A 19,598-nucleotide genomic window follows, 5' to 3' on the forward strand; every position below is an offset into this window, starting at 1 on the left:
CGCATTTCCCGGTTTGGGTCTCGGTCTGTCACGCTGTTTTAGTGTGCGTCTGTAGTCGAGGTGGTTCTTATGGATATTATTACCATATTTTTAGACGCGGAAAAAATAGCGATGAAAAGCATTCGTCTTAACGCAGTGGTAAAATTTTCAGCCACAGCAATTTTTTCGCATAAAAAATCCCTCAAAATGTTTCATGTCCCAAATAAATGTTCCATAAACTGTCAGTTTGTTTTCCTCTTCGATTCATTTTATTCTTTTCTTCGCTTAACGTGTCCGTTGTAGCGTAAACATTTAGTCGGAGTGCCTCAGCTGGTAGTCACCGCAAGCAAAATACACATTTGGATTACAAGCAGTTGATGTTCCGCCTAACACATGGTTCTTACAGTGTTTCTCTTGGATAAACATCTGCAGCAACGTCGTTGTCTGTGTTTAAGAGAAGGGTAGGGCTATTATTTGTACATTCTGCACGATTTTCAATTGAAAGCATCGTCAGCTACTTGGCTTCTGAGAGTTCTGGTTATTGCTACTCATTGTTACCATAGACATGTGCATTAGGCTGTAACCGAAATCTTGAAGTATCTTAATTACGGAACCATACTTTGACTGTATTTCGTTTCCAAAAACTTGTCGAGGTATATTTCCTCGACGGGCAACTGCAACGAAATCGGGAACCTAGTTTTTCTTTGTGCTCTCAGTAATTACGAAATTGTATAGTCACGTCGATACACAGCTTCCAAGACATTTGATTTAGGTTGCGAATTTCTTAGAGACTGTATGTCCTAATACAGCTAAAATTGAAACAGCTTTCGGGAGATAAAACTAATTTAGGATATGTGTATATTTCTGATTGTCATTGTTTCTCATACTTTACCAGTATAGGTAATTTTTATTTTTACCTTGTGCCCATTTAAAAACAATTCAACCAAATGGGAACCTTGTTTATTTGAGGGCATGCCTTCACGCCATGGTGTGGAATGTGGCAGTCTATCAGGTACATCCAATATGCAGCCATTAATCGTGTAACCAGAACAATATACAGACTACCCCAGGGGGAATTGTCAATGTTCAGGGTTATGACAAGAACGATCATTTGAAGCAAGCCACATTTTCTTTACCCTTCTGTTCTAGAACCAGTCCCCTTAAAGCAACCGCTTCCGGAACACGGGGAGGCCCACCGGTGGCGGTCGAATCCGCTCGGTGGCTTAATGGCGACGGCCAGTGTGCCGGCCAGCGTGAATGTAGTTTTTAGGCGGTTTCTCACAGCGTACTAGCTGAATATCAGGCTGATACACACGTTCCGCCCCAGTTTCACGATCACAAATATTTTAGAAAACGTTCTCTCGCATCCGGAAGCAGTAACACTAGCGGATGCAGTAACACTAGACGCAGACATGGGGCACACAAATGCCGTCGTGGAGGCAACGGTAGCGCCAGGAAGGGCATCCAGCACCTGCTACCGCAATCAGTGTCAAATCGGAAATAACATAAGATAGGTTAAGGCCAAGAAGAGGAAGAAACAGAAGAAATAGTTTCAGGAGTTGATGGCAATGTACGGTTGAGAACAAGTGCAAGTAATAGCAATCCCCCTTTCGATAGATAGCCCAGTCCCTAGCCAAAACCTGCGAGATAAAAAAGGGACGTAGGAAGGTTAGGGTTTAACGTCCCAATGACCAAGTGCAAGGTTGCATAAGGAAGTGGCAGGGAAGGACATTGACCTTGTCCGTTTCGAAGGAACGAGCTCGACATTTACGTTAAGCGACTTAGAGGAAACTACGAAGTACTGGGTGATCAAAAAGTCAGTATAAATTTGAAAACTGAATAAATCACCGAATAATGTAGATAGAGAGGTACAAATTGACATATATGCTTGAAATGACATGGGGTTTTATTAGAACCAAAAAAATACAAAAGTTCAAAAAATGTCCTACAGATGGTGCTTCATCTGATCAGAATAGCAATAATTAGCATAACAAAGTAAGACAAAGCAAAGATGATGTTCTTTACAGGAAATGCTCAATATTTCCACCACCATTCCTCAACAATTGCTGTAGTCGAGGAATAATGCTGTGAACAGCACTGTAAAGCATGTCCGGAGTTATGGTGAGGCACTGGCGTCGGATGTTGTCTTTCAGCATCCCTAGAGATGTCGGTCGATCACGATACACTTGCGACTTCAGGTAACCCCAAAGCCAATAATCGCACGGACTGAAGTCTGGGGACCTGGGAGGCCAAGCATGGCGAAAGTGGCGGCTCAGCACACGATCATCACCAAACGACGCGCGCAAGAGATCTTTTACGCGTCTAACAATACGGGGTGGAGCGCCATCCTGCATAAATATCGTATGTTCCAGCAGGTGTTTATCAGCCAGGCTGAGGATGATGCGATTCTGTAACATATCGGCGTACCTCTCACCCGTCACGATAGCAGTTACAAAACCAGAATCACGCATTTCCTCGAAGAAAAAAGGCCCGATAACGGTAGATGTGGTAAATCCAACCCATACCTTGACTTTCTCGTCGTGCAATGGAGTTTCCACGACAGTTCTAGGATTTTCGGTAGCCCAAATTCTGCAGTTGTGGTCGTTGACAGACCCTCGGAGCGTGAAATGAACTTCGTCGGTCCACAAGACGTTATTCAACCAGTCGTCGTCTTCCGTCATCTTTTGAAACGCCCACACCGCAAATGCCCTCCGCTTCACTAAATCGCCAGGTAACAGTTCATGATGCCGATTGATTTTGTTCGGATAGCGTCGGAGGGTACGCCTCAGTGCCAACCAAACAGTAGTGTATGGAATGCCGGTGCGACGTGCGACTGCACGAACGCTGACTTCCCCGTGCATAGACGAACCCGCTACAGTCTCCATTTCTTCCTGAACTGTCTCATTACGCTCTGTTCTCGGTCGGCCACTACGGGGTCTGTCGTCTAAACAACCCGTGGCTTCGAACTTCGATATCATTCTCGCCACAGCTGCATTTGTCAACGGACCTCTACCCGTTCTAATCCCCTTGCTATGGCGGTAGAATCGTAACGCTGAACTAGCACATTCCCCATTCTGATAATACAGCTTCACTAAAAGCGCCTTTTCAGGTAACGTCAACATGCTGCGACTGCTGGCGCATCTGATTCTCTCTCTCTCTCTTTTTTCTCTCTTTATTGTTATTTTGAAACCTGTATTACAGGCAGGCCTGCAGGCAGCATACGACGCCGCTCTTTGGCCGCAGAGAAACACGAATATACAAATGAAGACATTTAGAGAAAAAACATGGTGGACATATAAACGGAGACAAACACTTTTTAAAATACAAGGTGCCGTTCACGGGCGTAGAGTCCAAGATAAAATTGTTCAGACACTTGGACACAGACAGAGACGAAAATTGTCACACGTGAACGTAGGTGCACAAAACGAATAACACTGAATCACTTAAGCACAAAACGACGGCACACACAGAACACGAGGCGTTGATCTCAAGGAAAAGGAGGAGGTGGGGCAACGGGATGAGATCATACAGGATCCGCGTGGGGGAGGGGAGACGGATGCGATAGGCGAGGCGGAGAGCATGGCGTTCAAGGATTTGGAGGGATTTATAAAAGGTAGGGGGGCGGGGATCCAGGCCGGATGGGCGTAACAAAGGATAGGGCGGATGAGGGATTTATAGGTGTGGAGGATGGTGGAGGGGTCCAGACCCCACGTACGGCCGGAAAGGAGCTTGAGGAGACGGAGTCGGGAGCGTGCCTTGGCTTGGATTGTCCGGAGATGGGGAGTCCAGGAGAGGGGACGGTCGAGAGTGACGCCAAGGTACTTAAGGGTGGGAGTGAGGGCGATAGGACGGCCATAGATGGTAAGATAGAAATCAAGGAGGCGGAAGGAAGGGGTGGTTTTGCCTACAGTGATCGCCTGGGTTTTGGAGGGATTGACCTTGAGCAACCACTGGTTGCACCAAGCGGTGAACCGGTCAAGATGGGATTGGAGAAGGTGTTGGGAGCGCTGCAGGGTGGGGGCAAGGGCAAGGAAGGCAGTGTCATCGGCAAACTGGAGGAGGTGGACGGGGGGTGACGGCGGCGGCATGTCCGCCGTATACAAAAGGTGCAGAAGGGGGGAGAGGACGGAGCCTTGGGGCACACCGGCGGAGGGGAAAAAGGTGTAGGAGTCGGTGTTATGGATGGTGACGTAGGAAGGACGGTGTGAGAGAAAGGAGCCGATCAGATGGACGTAATTAATGGGAAGGGCGAAGGTTTGGAGCTTGAAGAGGAGACCGGAATGCCATACGCGGTCATAAGCTCGTTCGAGGTCCAGGGAGAGGAAGATTGCGGAGCGACGGGAATTAAGCTGGTCGGAAAGGAGATGAGTGAGGTGAAGGAGAAGATCGTCGGAAGAGAAGGACGGCCGAAAGCCACACTGGGTAACGGGAAGGAGGCGGTGCTGGCGGAGATGCTGGTGGATGCGGCGGGTGAGGATAGATTCCAGGACCTTGCTGAAGACCGAGGTAAGGCTGATGGGACGGTAGGAGGAGACGGCGGACGGCGGTTTGCCAGGTTTAAGGAACATCAGGATACGGGAGGTTTTCCACAGGTAGTAACCGGTGGACAGGACTACATTGTAGAGCCTGGCCAGGGTGGAGAGGAAAGAGACAGGAGCTTCACGAAGGTGACGGTAGGTGACACGATCGTGACCAGGAGCGGTGTTGCGTTTCGTGCGGAGTGTAGCAATGAGATCCTGTGTAGTGATAGGGGCATTGAGTTCCGTGTGTGCAATGTTGTCCAAGCACTGGAAACCAGGTGTGAGGGGAGGGACAGAGGTGTCAGTTCGATCGCGGACATCCGGGAAGAGGGAGTAATCGAACTGGGGATCACCGGGGATGGAAGATTCTCTCTCATTACAGCTCCTTTTATACACGATTATCATGCGCAGTCACTGACGTTTTGCTGTCCAGCGTCATCTGTCGGACATTTTGTGAACTTTGTTTCTTTTTGGCTCTAATAAAACCCCATGTCATTTCAAGCATGCGTGTCAATTCGTACCTCTCTATCTACATTATTCCGTGATTTATTCAGTTTTCAAATTTATAATGACTTTTTGATCACCCGGTACCTAAATACATGAGCGGAAAAAAAACCGTGAAACAAACGTCTGCCGCAAATACCGAGACAAAAGCCAACAGGAAATACGTCAACAAGTGGCCACGAAAGCCTCAACAATTTTGTAAACAGAGAAATATTAGGTTGTTGTTGAGGTGTAGAGGCCGCAGCAGAACACGTGCTTTGTCCGATCGACGTCACCAGTCATTCTGGGACGTGCGCGTCGTTCCCGGAAGCAGCACTCTCAGCCCAGTTCCCGGAACTGCGTGTTTTCACCTCGGGAAGCCCACGGCCGTCTGGCGGGCTCGAGCCGCGATGTGGCTTCCCAAATCCGCTGAGCGCAATCGATGCGAGGAGCGAGCGAGCGGGCGAGCGGGCGAGCGGGCGAACCCGTGTGTGTGCCGCCCACGCGCGGGCCGCAGTGCGAGCGGCGGCCGCGGGCGGCGTTGGGGCGGCGGCGGCCCCGTGACGTCACGCGCGGTAACGATCGGCGCGGCGCGGCGCGGGCGCTGCGGGCGCGGGCTCAGTCTGCGGCCAGCCATGAGCGGCGTCGGGTTCCTCGTGAAGACGCTGACGCCGCGGCGGCGCAAGGCCGCGCTGCCGCCCGCCGCCGTGGCGGTGCCCGTGCCCGACGTGGTGCCCGCCTGGGACGCGGCCGCCTGCGCGCCGCCGCTCACGCCGCCCGCCGCCTTCCTGCCCGCCGGCTCGCGTCGCTCAACAGGTGCGGGGCCCGTCCACAAGCACGGCCACAGCCGCCGGACACCTGCTAACCGACACCATCCTCACTGCCCCCGGCCTCCCCCACTGTCCTGTCCCGTGCTGTCGGTAAGTGTGCGGCCACACTCCACTGCTCTGCGGCAACCGTCGCCAGGCGGCCGTAGAATGCGCGCCGCTCCCAACCCCTGTCCTCCTCTCCCCCCCCCCCCTCCCCCTACTAGCGCAGGTACTTCCCACGCGTACTACACCCATTCATTCCTCTCTACCCCGTCGCTTTTGCAACAACACAAATGCTCCACAATCCACTGTATAGTCTTCTATAACAGTCGTTATTAGGGTCCTTGTGCCAAATATACGGTAGAAGTTGCTCAATGGTTTTACACGTAGTATCTAATAAATGCTTTGTAATACCTTAAAACGTATCAATAAAACATCTCGGTGACTATGTGCCACTTACAAATACAGTAAAGGTGCGAGTTCTATCGATCACCACCACCTCCTAAGCTGACCTGGTCAGCACCCCAAACACTCGAATCATACCAAGTACGCATTTTCGCAGCTATCACTTTCTCGTCATAGAAGTTCATGAATCAAATTTTTCACGTTCTCTTTTAATGGCTATTCCATCTTTCTTATTACTGTTTCGATCCGGAGGTAAAGCAGCCCTTATACGCACGTACACAGATATGTCTACTATTGTTCAAATGTACTTTTCATTACATGTTCAACGCGCCCTACTATACGACCGCTGATTCTCACCGGCGAGGTAGAACAGCGATCGAGACTCGCATTCTAGAGGACGGTGGTTCAAACCCCCGTGGGACCAGCCATATTTAGGTTGTTCGTGGTTTCTGTATATTACTTAAAGCAACTGTCGAGACATTTCCTTCGAAACAGACAAGACCGATTTCCTTCCCCATTCCTTCTCCGTACGAGCTTGCGCTGCGTACCCGCGACCTCGTTATCGACGGGAAGCTAAACCCTAATCTTCCTACCTCCATTTTTATACATCGCAGGTTCCGGTTCGAGACTAGATTTACGTCTAAAGGCAATATTACAATCTTTCTACCACTTAGTTTCATCCGTTTGTTGCTACTAAATCCTAAAACTTCCCGATGCATTTTTATTAAATGCGCTTGGTTTTTTACTCTTTAGCGTGACAGACAGGTTCCTCATGTGGTATCAGTGCTTTACACGATTCACACTTGACAAGTTGAGCTTTTTGCACTTCTCGGTTTGGAATGTTGATCATGAAGATACATTTTCGCATACAAATTATTTGCACTCACTGAAAATGTAGCGTGAACAAGCAAAGTGCGTCGCTACACGGTTATCACAGCAGTGTGGAACTAGGATGCATTATGCACTACGCGCCTTTACTGCGTAGTTCTGTCGCGGAAGACATTAATACAGACTGAAGAGGCTGTTTTTCCCATTCTTTTTTCTGAAAATACCGTCTTCTCGATCCAGTAATGAAAGCTATTTCTATCATCTCGTAGTAATTCTCACGAACAGCACACTTTACGCAATATCTTGTCTGCGGTTCCTGCAGTCATTCGATGATGCTAGGGCGGGTCACAGCTCCATATCTTTACGCTGCGGCTTGTAGTTCAGCGGTAGCTGTCGTAACGGGCTACTTTGAAAGATGTTTCAAACGGCCGCCTTTCCCAAATCGTATCGGGTGCACAGTTCCGCCTGCAGTGAAAGTGGGGGAGGGGTTGCGTTGCGGTTCACTGCCCAAGCGAAGGTCAAGCAGCGCCGCCCGCAGATGGCCGCGTCTGCAGCGGACGTTGCCGCCATCTCCGTCCTGGCCTTCTCTTCCTGGGTAGCTTCCATCTTTCCATCTCCCGGCTTCTCTCTTGTCTCTGTGTTTTTGTTCCTCCCTTCTTTTCAGGACAGGGAAGAGATGAGGGGAAATCAATTTACTGCTGGCAGCAAGGTCATTAGAGTCGCAACGTTAGCTCAGCTTGAGTTGGTATCGATCGCACGCACGTTCAAGGACGTACGCCGTGTTACGGTCTTAAGATATTTATTGCCTCTACAAACTAAACTGGTCCAATAGTTTATTCACAGCACCATTTCATTAGAATTGCTGTTTTTTGCAGTGAAATTCAACAATGGAAAATCGAGGAAGGAATGTAATGTTATGAAAAAGATAGTTAGTACTCACCTTACAGCGGAGATGATGAGTCGCAGATAGGCGCAACAACAGACAGACTGTTAGAAAGGGAGCTTTCGTCAGAGATAGACACACACACACACACACACACACACACACACTCATGCAATGCAAATTGCACACAGATGACCGTGTCATTTGTGTGTGTGTGTGTGTGTGTGTGTGTTTTGTCTCCGACGAAGGCCTTGTTGGCCGAAAGCTCCCTTTCTAACAGTCTGTTTGTTGCGCCTATCCGACTCAGCATCTCCGCTCTATGGTGAGTAGCAACTATCCTTTTCATAATACTGTTTATTGGGGTGTATACGATGCGAACGCTTGCGTAATCGATGTGAGCTACAACGTGCCACCTGGGAGATGTGGCCCTACTCATTCTAGAACGACCACACCGCTGGCTGGACTGGTCATATCGGCTGTAGAGGAACTGGTGGAGCCACCAGCACAATGGAGCCCCACCAACGCTCGGAGCTTCACGGCTGAGCGGCATATCCACAGTGTTGCGTCACTTCTCAAATTTTATGACGCGGAAACTTACCTAGCAGTATAGAACGCATCTTCTTTCTTCGTACACACACACACACACACACACACACACACACTCACTCGCGCGCCACGCCACTAGTTACGCGGAACAGATGATTCATTGACAACTGAGCAATGCAGCTCGCTTCAGACCCACTCCCGGTCATTCCGATTTCGGTTCCCCATCCTTATTCAGTCCGAGTGTTCCGTTCTGTCTAATGGCATCAACGTTGATGAAAAAGCTGAACTCTTCCTACCTGCCTTGAATAGTCAATGAAAAACTGTCACTGATTTGTCTACACCCACATACTACTCCACAGGTCACCATAAATTGCATGACGGAGGCTGCTCTGCTCCACGCTAGTCATTCCTTTTCCTGTTCCATTCGTAAATGGAGCGAAGGAAAAACGACTGTCTTTATGCTTGCGTACGAGCCATTATTTCTCTTATATAGTCTTTATCGTTCTTACACGAAATGTTTGCTGGCAAAAGTAGAATCGTTCTGCAGTCGGCTTCAAATGCCGTTTCTGTGAATTTTCTCACTTTCGTTCCGCGAACACAACGTCGCCTCCCCTCCAGGTATTCCCATTTGATTTCCCGATGCATCTCCATAACACCTGCATATTGTTCGAACCTTCCGGTAACAAATCTAGGAGCCCACCTCTCAACTGCTTCAATGTCTTCCTTTAATACAAGCCGGTCCGGATCCAAAACACTCGAGCAGTATTCAAGAATAGGTAGCACTAGCGTCCTGTTCTCCTTTACAGATGAACCACACTTCCCTAAAATTCTCCGAGTAAACTGAAGTCTACCATTAACCTTCCCTACTACGATCCTGACATGCTCGTTCCATTTCATATCGATCTGCAACGATATGCCTACATATTTAATCGCCCTGACTGTGACAAGCAGGACATTACTAATGCTGCATTCGAAAATTACATGTTTTTTTTCCCCACTCATGTGCATTATCTCGCGTTTTTCTACGTTTAGAGCTAGCTGCTATTCATCACACCAAACAGAAGTTCTGTTTAAGTCATCATGTATCCTCGTAGCTTCGCTGAAAGACGACAGTTTCCCGTGCACTGCAGCGTCACTGGTAAACAGTTGCAGACTCGTGCTCACCCTATCCGTCAGATGGTTTATCTATGCAGGATGCCCCAGGAGGAATGGTCAGTGTTCAGGGTTATCACAGGAACGATCATTTGAAATAAGAAGGCAGAATAAACACAGCGCCGGCCGGAGTGTCCGACCGGTTCTAGGCGCTTCAGTCTGGAACCGCGCAACCACTACGGTCGCAGGTTCGAATCCTGCCTTGGGCATGGATGTGTGTGATGTCTTTAGGTTAGTTAGGTTTCAGTAGTTCTAAGTTCTAGGGGACTGATGACCTCAGATGTTAAGTCCCTTAGTGCTCAGTGCCAATAAACATCGCCTCTAAAATGCATACCTTATGAGCTATGAGCACTTGCTTATCTTCGCTACTGTGAAACACACCCCTTCTACTGAAGAAGAACTCATATCTTGCTTCGAATGATCGTTCCTGTCCTATCCCTGAATACAGACCATTCCTCCTGGGACAGACTGTAACGAGAGGGCTGTCTTATCGCACTTTCCCGGGACATACAGTGCGATACCTTTGGTTTCGATGAACATCCGCCGCCCACAACGTACTGGGTTCTATTACTTAAAAGACGTCTTCGTTGTAGTTGAGAAAAACTGCATCCTTTGTCAAAAAGAGTTTTTTTTAACAGGTCGCTTATGTTAATAAAATTTGAGCAACAAATTTGTGTAGGTAGTTTCAACCTCGGCAGTCGGCTTCAGTTCCTATTGAAGTCGGCCTGCGTGTCATTTCCCCGTATCAGAAAACTTAAGCGACGTTATTTTAACACATTCGCGGAAGCAAGAGTTGCGGAAAGATTTCGCTGGCCGCTGCAGTCTCTGGCCAACTCGTGGCGGGGATTGCGCAGCGCGCAGGAAGGCGGGTGCCAGAGGTCGGCTAGAGCCCTGGCAGGCGCGCACGTGTGCGGAAGCCGGCCATCTGTGTTAATATTCAACGCTTCGATCACTCTGCGGTCGTTCCACTGAGCCGTTAGCAAGGTTTTTTCCGCTCCGCTCTACTCCAGTCGGCTGAAATCCCTCCACGGATCTAAAAAATATATTTTCATCTCCTAACAGAGTGGCGAGCGGGTGAGATATTGCAGGCGAATCTGGGGGGGGGGGGGGGGATAAATGTGTTCAGATTCCGGGCCGGTCTTAGTAACTTAGGTTTCGTGTAGTTTTCATAGCTAGTACTTTCGTGCGAAAGTTGCCAGCTTTCCGTCACAAAAACTATTTTTCCCCCTCTCCTTAACTAAGCTGGTGTCTTTCCTCTGACGAACTCAGTAACGAGCTGCAATACATATACACGAAACATCTGCCTCGCTTTCAGTTCCGAGTCACCACTTCCACGACAGGATAGGTGTCAGCTAAATCAGACGTATTTTAATTTTGATTCTCGTTCAAGAGAAATCCAAGTTCTAATGTCTCTTGCTCTTTCGTCCACTTTCAAATATTGTCATTCTGCATTATGTTGTGATAGCTTTATTGATTTCTACCTTTTACTCATCTCTTACATGATTTTGGTGTGCCTTCACTTCTGTTTCTCTAGTTCCTTTGCTGGTCTCTCAGTGTACCGCTCAAAGTTCCTTATTTTAATCACAAAATTTTGTTTTTATTAGTTTCTACCTGTGCGTGATGGATGTTCAAGGCCTTTTCTTTCCAGAATTGTAAAAAACACGTCGTTCCTGGTTAAGTTACAAGTATTAATTTCTGAGTCATTCCATGTCAATTCAAAGCAGTACAGTAACATTTTCAATCTGAGCAAGTCAGATTTCTTTCAGATTTGGTGCATTCAATGACCCAGATAAGAGATGAAAAAATACCAATTTGTAGGTCTGTAAAGTTTGGAATTAGAGCGAAATCTACATGCGTCTGTCACAACATAAATGACTGTAATTATGGTTCTAATTCAGTTACAGCAATGAAAATGGTACTATTGGAAAGCTAACGAATAGACCTTTACATTGATATGCTGCATGGCAACTTTATGAGAATTTTTATACTAGAGGTCGTTGACCTTCACCTTTGACCTTGAATGTCTCAGAAAACCCCATCTTCAATTTTTTTGAAAAAAATATATTTAATTGCTCCATTGTGTTACTATAAATATGGTAAATATCAAGATGGCACACCAAAGGCATCATGCGCAAAAAATTATTTTGTCAGCATCAATACACTATCGAAATGAAGAGGGTAACACACATATATGAAACACAAATTATGATAAAGTGCAATCCATAAGTAATATTGTACAAAAATATGGTTTGCATTATTATAGTGGTGTTATGAATTATTTACATTACATTACATTTTTTACATTACAGTTGTAATGAAAAGGCAGTGAAAAGTTGTTAGATCTCTCCTCACAATTCGCCAACTAAATTGTTAACGTTCGCCAGTCTGATGCAGGGAGATTGTATGTCCTTCCAATTGGCGTCACTGGATCCACTCTTGTGATAATGTCACATTTTCTGATGACACAAGTGTCTGGTTTGGCAGGAAACACAAATGACGGAGAAGGTCCATGTGGGTGCAAGAAGTTGACCTTTACTTCATCTGTTTCTTCACATGTTTGTAAGACATATGCAACCCACCAATGACTGTCATACATACAGGCAACAAATCCATGTATATTTGTTAACAGAATTTCATTCACCATGGGAATCTCTGACTCTTCTCCACTCACCACAGAATCAGAATATGTCTTTGTCTTTATTAAACCTTCGTTAACAGGTATTACACAATGAAGCTTATGGGTACCTGGAATCGTCCTTGTATTTTTGAAACGTTGTTTCAGCCTGGCCATATCTTCATCATGATGGGAAACCTATGTATAATGGAAGACACATGAAGGAATATTTTCCTTGCACCACTCAAACAAATGTCGCGATGTCAAAATATGATTTTCGTAAGGTAGCTTAAAGCTGGCAGGTCTTGCTAATCTCTTTACAGTCCCTGCTATCCCGTCACAAGTTCCTTTACCATGCGCTGTAGCAAAAAAATGCCATTCTGCTGTAACATCAAAATCTTCTTGATGGTAGGACAGATTCATAAAGTTTATTCTGTTTTTGTATTGGGCAGCACATCCATCCGAAAAGTAATAACTGTGCTTTGGATTTGAAAACTGACATATTAAAAAAATGATGAAATTTGTCTGGAAAGAATAAACACACACTGTATCATGCTGAAGGCAGTCAGAGATTTCCACGTATGATACACATGTCGTATCTCATTAGTGCTTAGTCTCTGTAGTAAGCTACAAATATGTGACTTATATGTGAATTATTCCAGTGGAATCCTTGCACCTCATCCTGAATGGTGAAGGAGTAATTTTCTGCAAAGTCACAAAGAACAAGAAACTCATTTACTTTAAGATCTTCTTTAGTGATTTTACAGAAATGTGACTGCTGCTTGGAGATAAATGAGTGCGGTAGGAACTGCTGTAACCTCGATGCGAACACCTCAATGAAATCATCTGTTGACTTTGTTATAGCCTCTAGAACTACCCTACCTGCAGTTTCGTCAACGCAATTCTTATCAAACAGAACTTACAGATAATCAGTTAGTCTTGTCACTTCTGGACTATAGAGACATGAACCTAAGAAACATGCTGGTAGTGCAGGATTACATGAAACAAATGCTACACAGTGCTTGTATAATGGTAATGGGTATTCTTAACTCTTTGTTAGTGCTTTGAGTTTACAACCTTCAATCATTAACTTGAAATTCTGGTGCAAGACACACACATTGGCATTGGCAAGAACACAGTGCTTTGACTGCAACTCACAAAATTCGGAGAAACCAATATTTATATCTAGGTATTTATCTTTAAAATATGCATCCAGTTCCCTAAGGTTGTGCAACACTAGCTGCTTCTGTTTATGCACTGTAATTCCATTTTCTTTCACAGACACAAATACTTTTCTTCCTGGCATCATACGGCTTACGTCTTGAACCCAGTAAAAATCACGCACACACTAAACAGTTTTCTCACATAATGTCTTACCTGGCTTTGGATTTGATGTCACTAATATACCACGTTCTGCTACTAACTGTTTTGTTCTCCATACCACGTAATCTGAAGCAGAAAATTTTATCATAGTTTTCCTTATACTCCAACCCTTTGGAAGTACAGTTAAATTTGTGTTTTGTCGCACATACGGTCTGAATTGTGAAACTTATCTTTCAGCTGGGTGATAATTTCACTTTCTCCATTTTCACTCTCTCCTTTTTCCTGTTGTGCCACATAAGTACGCTCCAACACAGATGTTTTTTTTTTTCAGTTTTTGCTTTGGGTACTTTTTCTCACTCTGAAGTCTCTTTTTCTTCACAGGAGATTCACCTTAATACTGAAGGTACCATTTAAAGCATCGAGTGTCGGATCTGATGCTACTTCATCTTCTCTGGAACTACCTGGCACAACTGAGCCAATATCTGCAGTTATTGTTGGGTTTTGCGACTTTTTTTCTACATTTACTGCAAATTTTACCACCTAATAATACATTAGGATATTTATCATCCACTCCTGAACATTCCTTAAACTATTCTGCACTCTTGTATGACCTTCTTCCCTAAACGGATTGCAGCAATACAATTTTGACTTGAAATCCATTTTTTACTAAATATTACTTTACGACACATTTACGCTGCACTTTGTTAAACAAGCTACAGCTATAAAACATACGAAACAAAATTTGCATAATATATAGAGATCAGTGGACTAATGGTGACTAGTTGCAATAAGAGTCTCTCTGATTGGCTGTTCACTAAAACAGGCTAATGTTGATTGATGGAAATAAAAGTCTCTCTCATTGGCTGTTCACAGCTAGAAATATTAAAGAACTGGTCTGAATAAAAGTAACTGCTATTGGCTGGTGTTTTACATATATTTTAAAAAAAACTGGATACATAGCTGCATACTGCATGTTGATGGTGTACTTAAGGTGACAAAATAATTTTTTGTGCATGATGCCTTTGGCTTGCCATCTTGATATTTACCATATTTATAGCAACATACAGGAGCAAAACAATTGAAGATGAGGGGTTTTGAGATATTCAGGGTCAAAGGTCAAGGTAAATGACCTTTAGTATGGAAATTCTCAGAAAGCTGCCATGTGGCATATCAATGTAAAGGTGTATTCGTTACCTTTCCAATAGTAACAATTTTCATTGCTGTAACTGAATTAGAACCAGAATTACAGTTATTTATGTTGTGACATATGCATGTAAATTTAGCATAAATTCCAAACTTTCCAGACCTATAACTTTCTGCACAGTTGTAACACACACCTGCAAATCGGTATTTTTTCATCTATTATCTGGGTCATTGAATGCACCAAATTTTAAAGAAATCAGAGAGGGTCAGGTTGAGAGGTGCGTTGAATTGACACCCTTCTGTCTTCTGGAGCCTCCTGCTGATGAAGTAATTGAGAAATAGCGCACAGTGAGCAGTTGCACTTTTATGATGCACTACAAGGTTATCCAGAAAGTTGGCTTTAATTAATTTTTATTTCATAAAATATGGCTCGAATGTGAATAATTTATATACAGATGTAAACAGGAAGTTCTTAAGTTTACAAAACAGATTATAAATGCTTAATGTGTGCCATTCGCTGTTCGATCGTGTCCGCATTGTTACTTTGTGCCAGGAAGGGCTCTCAACAGGGGAAGTGTCCAGGCGTCTCGGAGTGAACCAAAGCGATGTTGTTCGGACTTTGAGGAGATACAGGGAGACAGGAACTGTGGATTACATGCCTCGCTCAGGCCGCCCAAGGGCACGAATGACCTTGTACACTTTTTCTGCCGTAATTTTTTTTCTTTGTTAGCAGTGCCTCTCCGCCGGTGTAAAGCATCACTAAGTTTTGTTAGAGGAATAAAAGACGTGCAAACTCTCTCTAATGGTATGCATCGTTCCAAGTTGACTCACATAAGTTTGTCATGCCTTTGTTTCATGTCACTACTTCTCTAATCGCTTTCTCTGTCGCGTATTCACTTCTTGTTTGCTTATTTTTTCCTCTGAAATGCTCATCTATCATTTTTTGGTCAACTGTTACATCCTTTGCGTCTAGTATATTCATTGAAACTATTCTCTGATAACCTATTTACTCGATCTGTACCTCGCTATTACTTTAATCTCCCTAGTCTTTTATTTACTGTGCTCTCCATTGATACACATGGCCACGACTTTCCTTACCATACTATAAGTGCAACTATGCTGCATATTTTCCTTCAACAGCCGGCCGGTGTGGCCGTGCAGTTCTAAGCGCGTCAGTTTGGAACCGCGTGACCGCTACGGTCGCAGGTTCGAATCCTGCCTCGGGCATGGATGTGTGTGATGTCCTTAGGTTAGTTAGGTTTAAGTAGTTCTAAGTTCTAGGGGACTGATGACCTCAGTAGTTAAGTCCCATAGTGCTCAGAGCCATTTGCACCGTTTTTTTCCTTCAACATTTCAAAATATTTGCGCTGTTTGACTTTTGTGGATCTACTCCGAAACCCACCTTCCTGTTCATATATCTAATAAAGCGTTCCTACTCAGCTTATTTTCACTTCGTTGTTCTACCTTTTATTTTCTCTTTTCTCATCATTCCCGAGGGTTTTGATCTTTCGTGCGAGTTTATCTTCTTGTGCATTGTTCGTCGTCGACTCGAAAAAAAAACGTTCGCGTTCTAATGTAGTTCCTATGCTGCCCTGCTGCTAGTGTTCACCGACCCAGTGTTAACTTTCCGTTACCGTAAGCAACCCTTTCCGATTTTTCACTCGACTGTTGCACTTCCCCCCTTTGAAAATAACGAACTGTTTCTAGATTTTCCGTCATTTTCATGCCAAAATATTTATTGGGTGCAGCTGTTTTCACTCTGATTACGTATCTCGTTTTCTTACCGATTTCCAACTACATGATGCGTTTCCTGTTAGCAGAAGACGTTGGATGTGTATTCTCTCATGATCCATACACGGACTTAGACCATACCCACTGTTTATTTCTTCTTGCATTTTTTAGGGTTCATAAGCTACTACGTGTCATGCTTATTCAGTGTTGGTTCTCTGCCGCCAGTACCTGATTTGAAGACAATAAAGGAGAAAGCTTTTTCTAATGACGTAATTGTTAATATTTTGCAGAAGTTGTCGAAATTAACTGTTCGATGGCGTTACTCTTTATGCTTTGTAGGAAAGCACGACTCTACTAAGACAGGATTGCTTTCCACTATAAATAAAAGTTTTGCATTATCTGTCATTTCTTTTTTTATTGTGTTAAACGCGGCACTTTACGTGACTCGATTCCGGTAATGCAGCTATCGCGCTTGAAACGAGGACGAAATGTTAAGTGTAGAACTTTGCTCAGGAGAAACCATAGATCGCATACCGAATAAAAAAAAGTAAATATTCGTGCTCTTCAGAGTGAGAACTATATCTCGGAACGCGTCGTGCTCGTCACGTGATTTGAGAGAGTCTTGTACAGAAATGTTTATTTAAAGTACGTGACCTCCATGCCTGGATTATTCATAGACACCAGTGTAGAGTATAAATGTTGTTTCCAATGAAAATTGATTGTTTGGGGCTGGGAAATCATTGTTCGCAATACTTGCAGCCACAGCCACCGAGAGATTTCCGTGCAAGACACAGGTTTGATTGATTATTTGTTACATGCCGAGTACGCAAAGAAATAACACTGTAATGGTTCCGATGGTAAGATACGAACATCCGTTGCAAACAAACTTCATGGACATAGAACAAAGGTACGGGGATGAATGCTAGGGGCAACAGCCTTGCAGTCTTCGGAACAAAATTAAATAAGCCGTGAGTTGGTCGTTGGACAAGTTGGTGTACACTGTACTAATGCAGGAAGTAAAGTTCACGAGATTAGCCTAAAGCGTGGAGCAGAGGCGTTGCATGTTTTATTTGCTTACCGGACAGTCAGAGTGAAATCGTACCACTAGCTCGCGAACAGGCCTTCTTCTGTCTGTCACTGCTCTTGTAAAGCTTACTGTAGTCACAAGGGTGGCCCAATATGGCGCTGGCGCTCGAGTTTGGAATTCAACGGCTTCTCGATGCATCCGGAAGACGACGCGCGGCCTGCGGAACGGTGGCGATTGTGGTGGTGGTGCATTAAATATGGCACCACGCTCAACGCATGTTCAAATTGAAATGTGTGTGAAATCTTATGGGACTTAACTGCTAAGGTCATCAGTCCCTAAGCTTACACGCTACTTAACCTAAATTATCCTAAGGACAAACACACACACACACACACACACACACACACACACATGCCCGAAGGAGGACTCGTACCTCCGCCGGGACCAGGCTCAACGAATGGGTTTCTTCATTGTCCCGACGGGACTTCAGTTATGATGGTTCAGTACGTCCTACTCGACCAACTGTAACGAATAATGTGATTTGATGACTGGGTCTCGAGGCGCGACTTATTGCATTAATCGAAGGTAACATTTAAGCGGTGATTGGCTTGTTTAGCTGAGCATTGCCACGGTTGATTTTCTTCCCACAGATGTCCTAGTGTCTCGATGGAATAGGCGTTCGCATAAGCATGCTTACTATATTGAAAAGCAAACAGTACATCCGTCATAATACTGAGTTAAGGTCTCGCGGTGATTACGGCACTGACTCTCATTCCGGAGCAGCAGTGTTCAAACTGGCATCGAGACATCCTCATTTATGCTTTAGGTGATGTCTGCAAATTATAGCATAATGCCGGATTTGGTGAGCTGAACACTGCCATGGTTGGTTTTCTTCGCCGGCCGAAGTGGCCGTGCGGTTCTAGGCGCTGCAGTCTGGAACCGCGAGACCGCTACGGTCGCAGGTTCGAATCCTGCCTCGGGCATGGATGTGTGTGATGTCCTTCGGTTAGTTAGGTTTAAGTAGTTCTAAGTTCTGGGGGACTGGTGACCTCAGAAGTTAAGTCCCATAGTGCTCAGAGCCATTTGAACCATTTTGAACCAACGTGAAACCACGTCCAGGCGTCGTGGGGTTGAGCGGCCACCCCTCATTACAGATGTCGGACGTTGTAGCCTGGGCACATTGGTAAAATAGGACAGGCGGCGTACTGTGGCGGAACTAATATAAGATTTTAATGCTAGGCAGGGTAAAAGTCTGTCTGAATGCACAGTGCAACGGGGCTCCTTAGCTGACGACTTATGCATGTGCCAGAGTCAACACGACGACATTGGCAACTACGACTGACATGGGCACGTGACCATTGGAACTGGACATTAGCGCAGTGGCAGAGCGTTGCAAGGTCTGATGAATCCCGATACGTTCTGCATCATGCCGATGGGAGGGTGCGAATCGTCTGTACTGCGGGACGGAGACAAGCTGGCGGTGGGTCCATTATGCTCTGGGAACATTCACGTGGGCATCCAGGGGTCTAGTGGAGCTGTGTAAGACACTAAGGCGGCCAAGGAGTATCGTACAATGGTTGCAGACCATGTACATCTCTTCATCACGGATCATGCCTTCCGACAGCAGTGGTATTTTTCAGAAAGATAATGCGCCGTGCCGCAAAGTCAGGAATGTGATGGAATAGATCGAGGAACACCGTGGCGACTTCCCGATCGAACACACCTGGGATGTGATTGGACGTGGCATCAGAACTCATCGCTCGCCGCACCCCTCCCCGTAATTTATGGGAATTAGGTGACTTGAGTGTGCAGGTATGGTGCGAAATCCCTCCAGTGACCTACCAAGGCCTCATTGCTTCCATGCCACGACGCGTCGCCGCTGTTATCCGTGCCAAAGGTAGACATACCGGCTACTAGGTAGGTGGTCATAACGTTCTGGATGATCAGTGTATGTGCCTTGAAATGACAGACAATGCGATGGCTTTTCCTTAGTCACCACTGTACTTGTTTACTGTAACGTCACGGCGTGTTTCCAACTGGTCCGCTAGATTACCCTATCGTAATTGCATAGAAAATATCTGAACTGTTTGGAACAGTGTTAGTGTAGCAATCAACTTTCTTGCATTTTAGTAGCTCTACAAGTATACATGATGTA

Source organism: Schistocerca piceifrons, chromosome 1 (assembly GCF_021461385.2).
Source record: "Schistocerca piceifrons isolate TAMUIC-IGC-003096 chromosome 1, iqSchPice1.1, whole genome shotgun sequence".
Lineage (NCBI taxonomy): Eukaryota > Metazoa > Arthropoda > Insecta > Orthoptera > Acrididae > Schistocerca > Schistocerca piceifrons.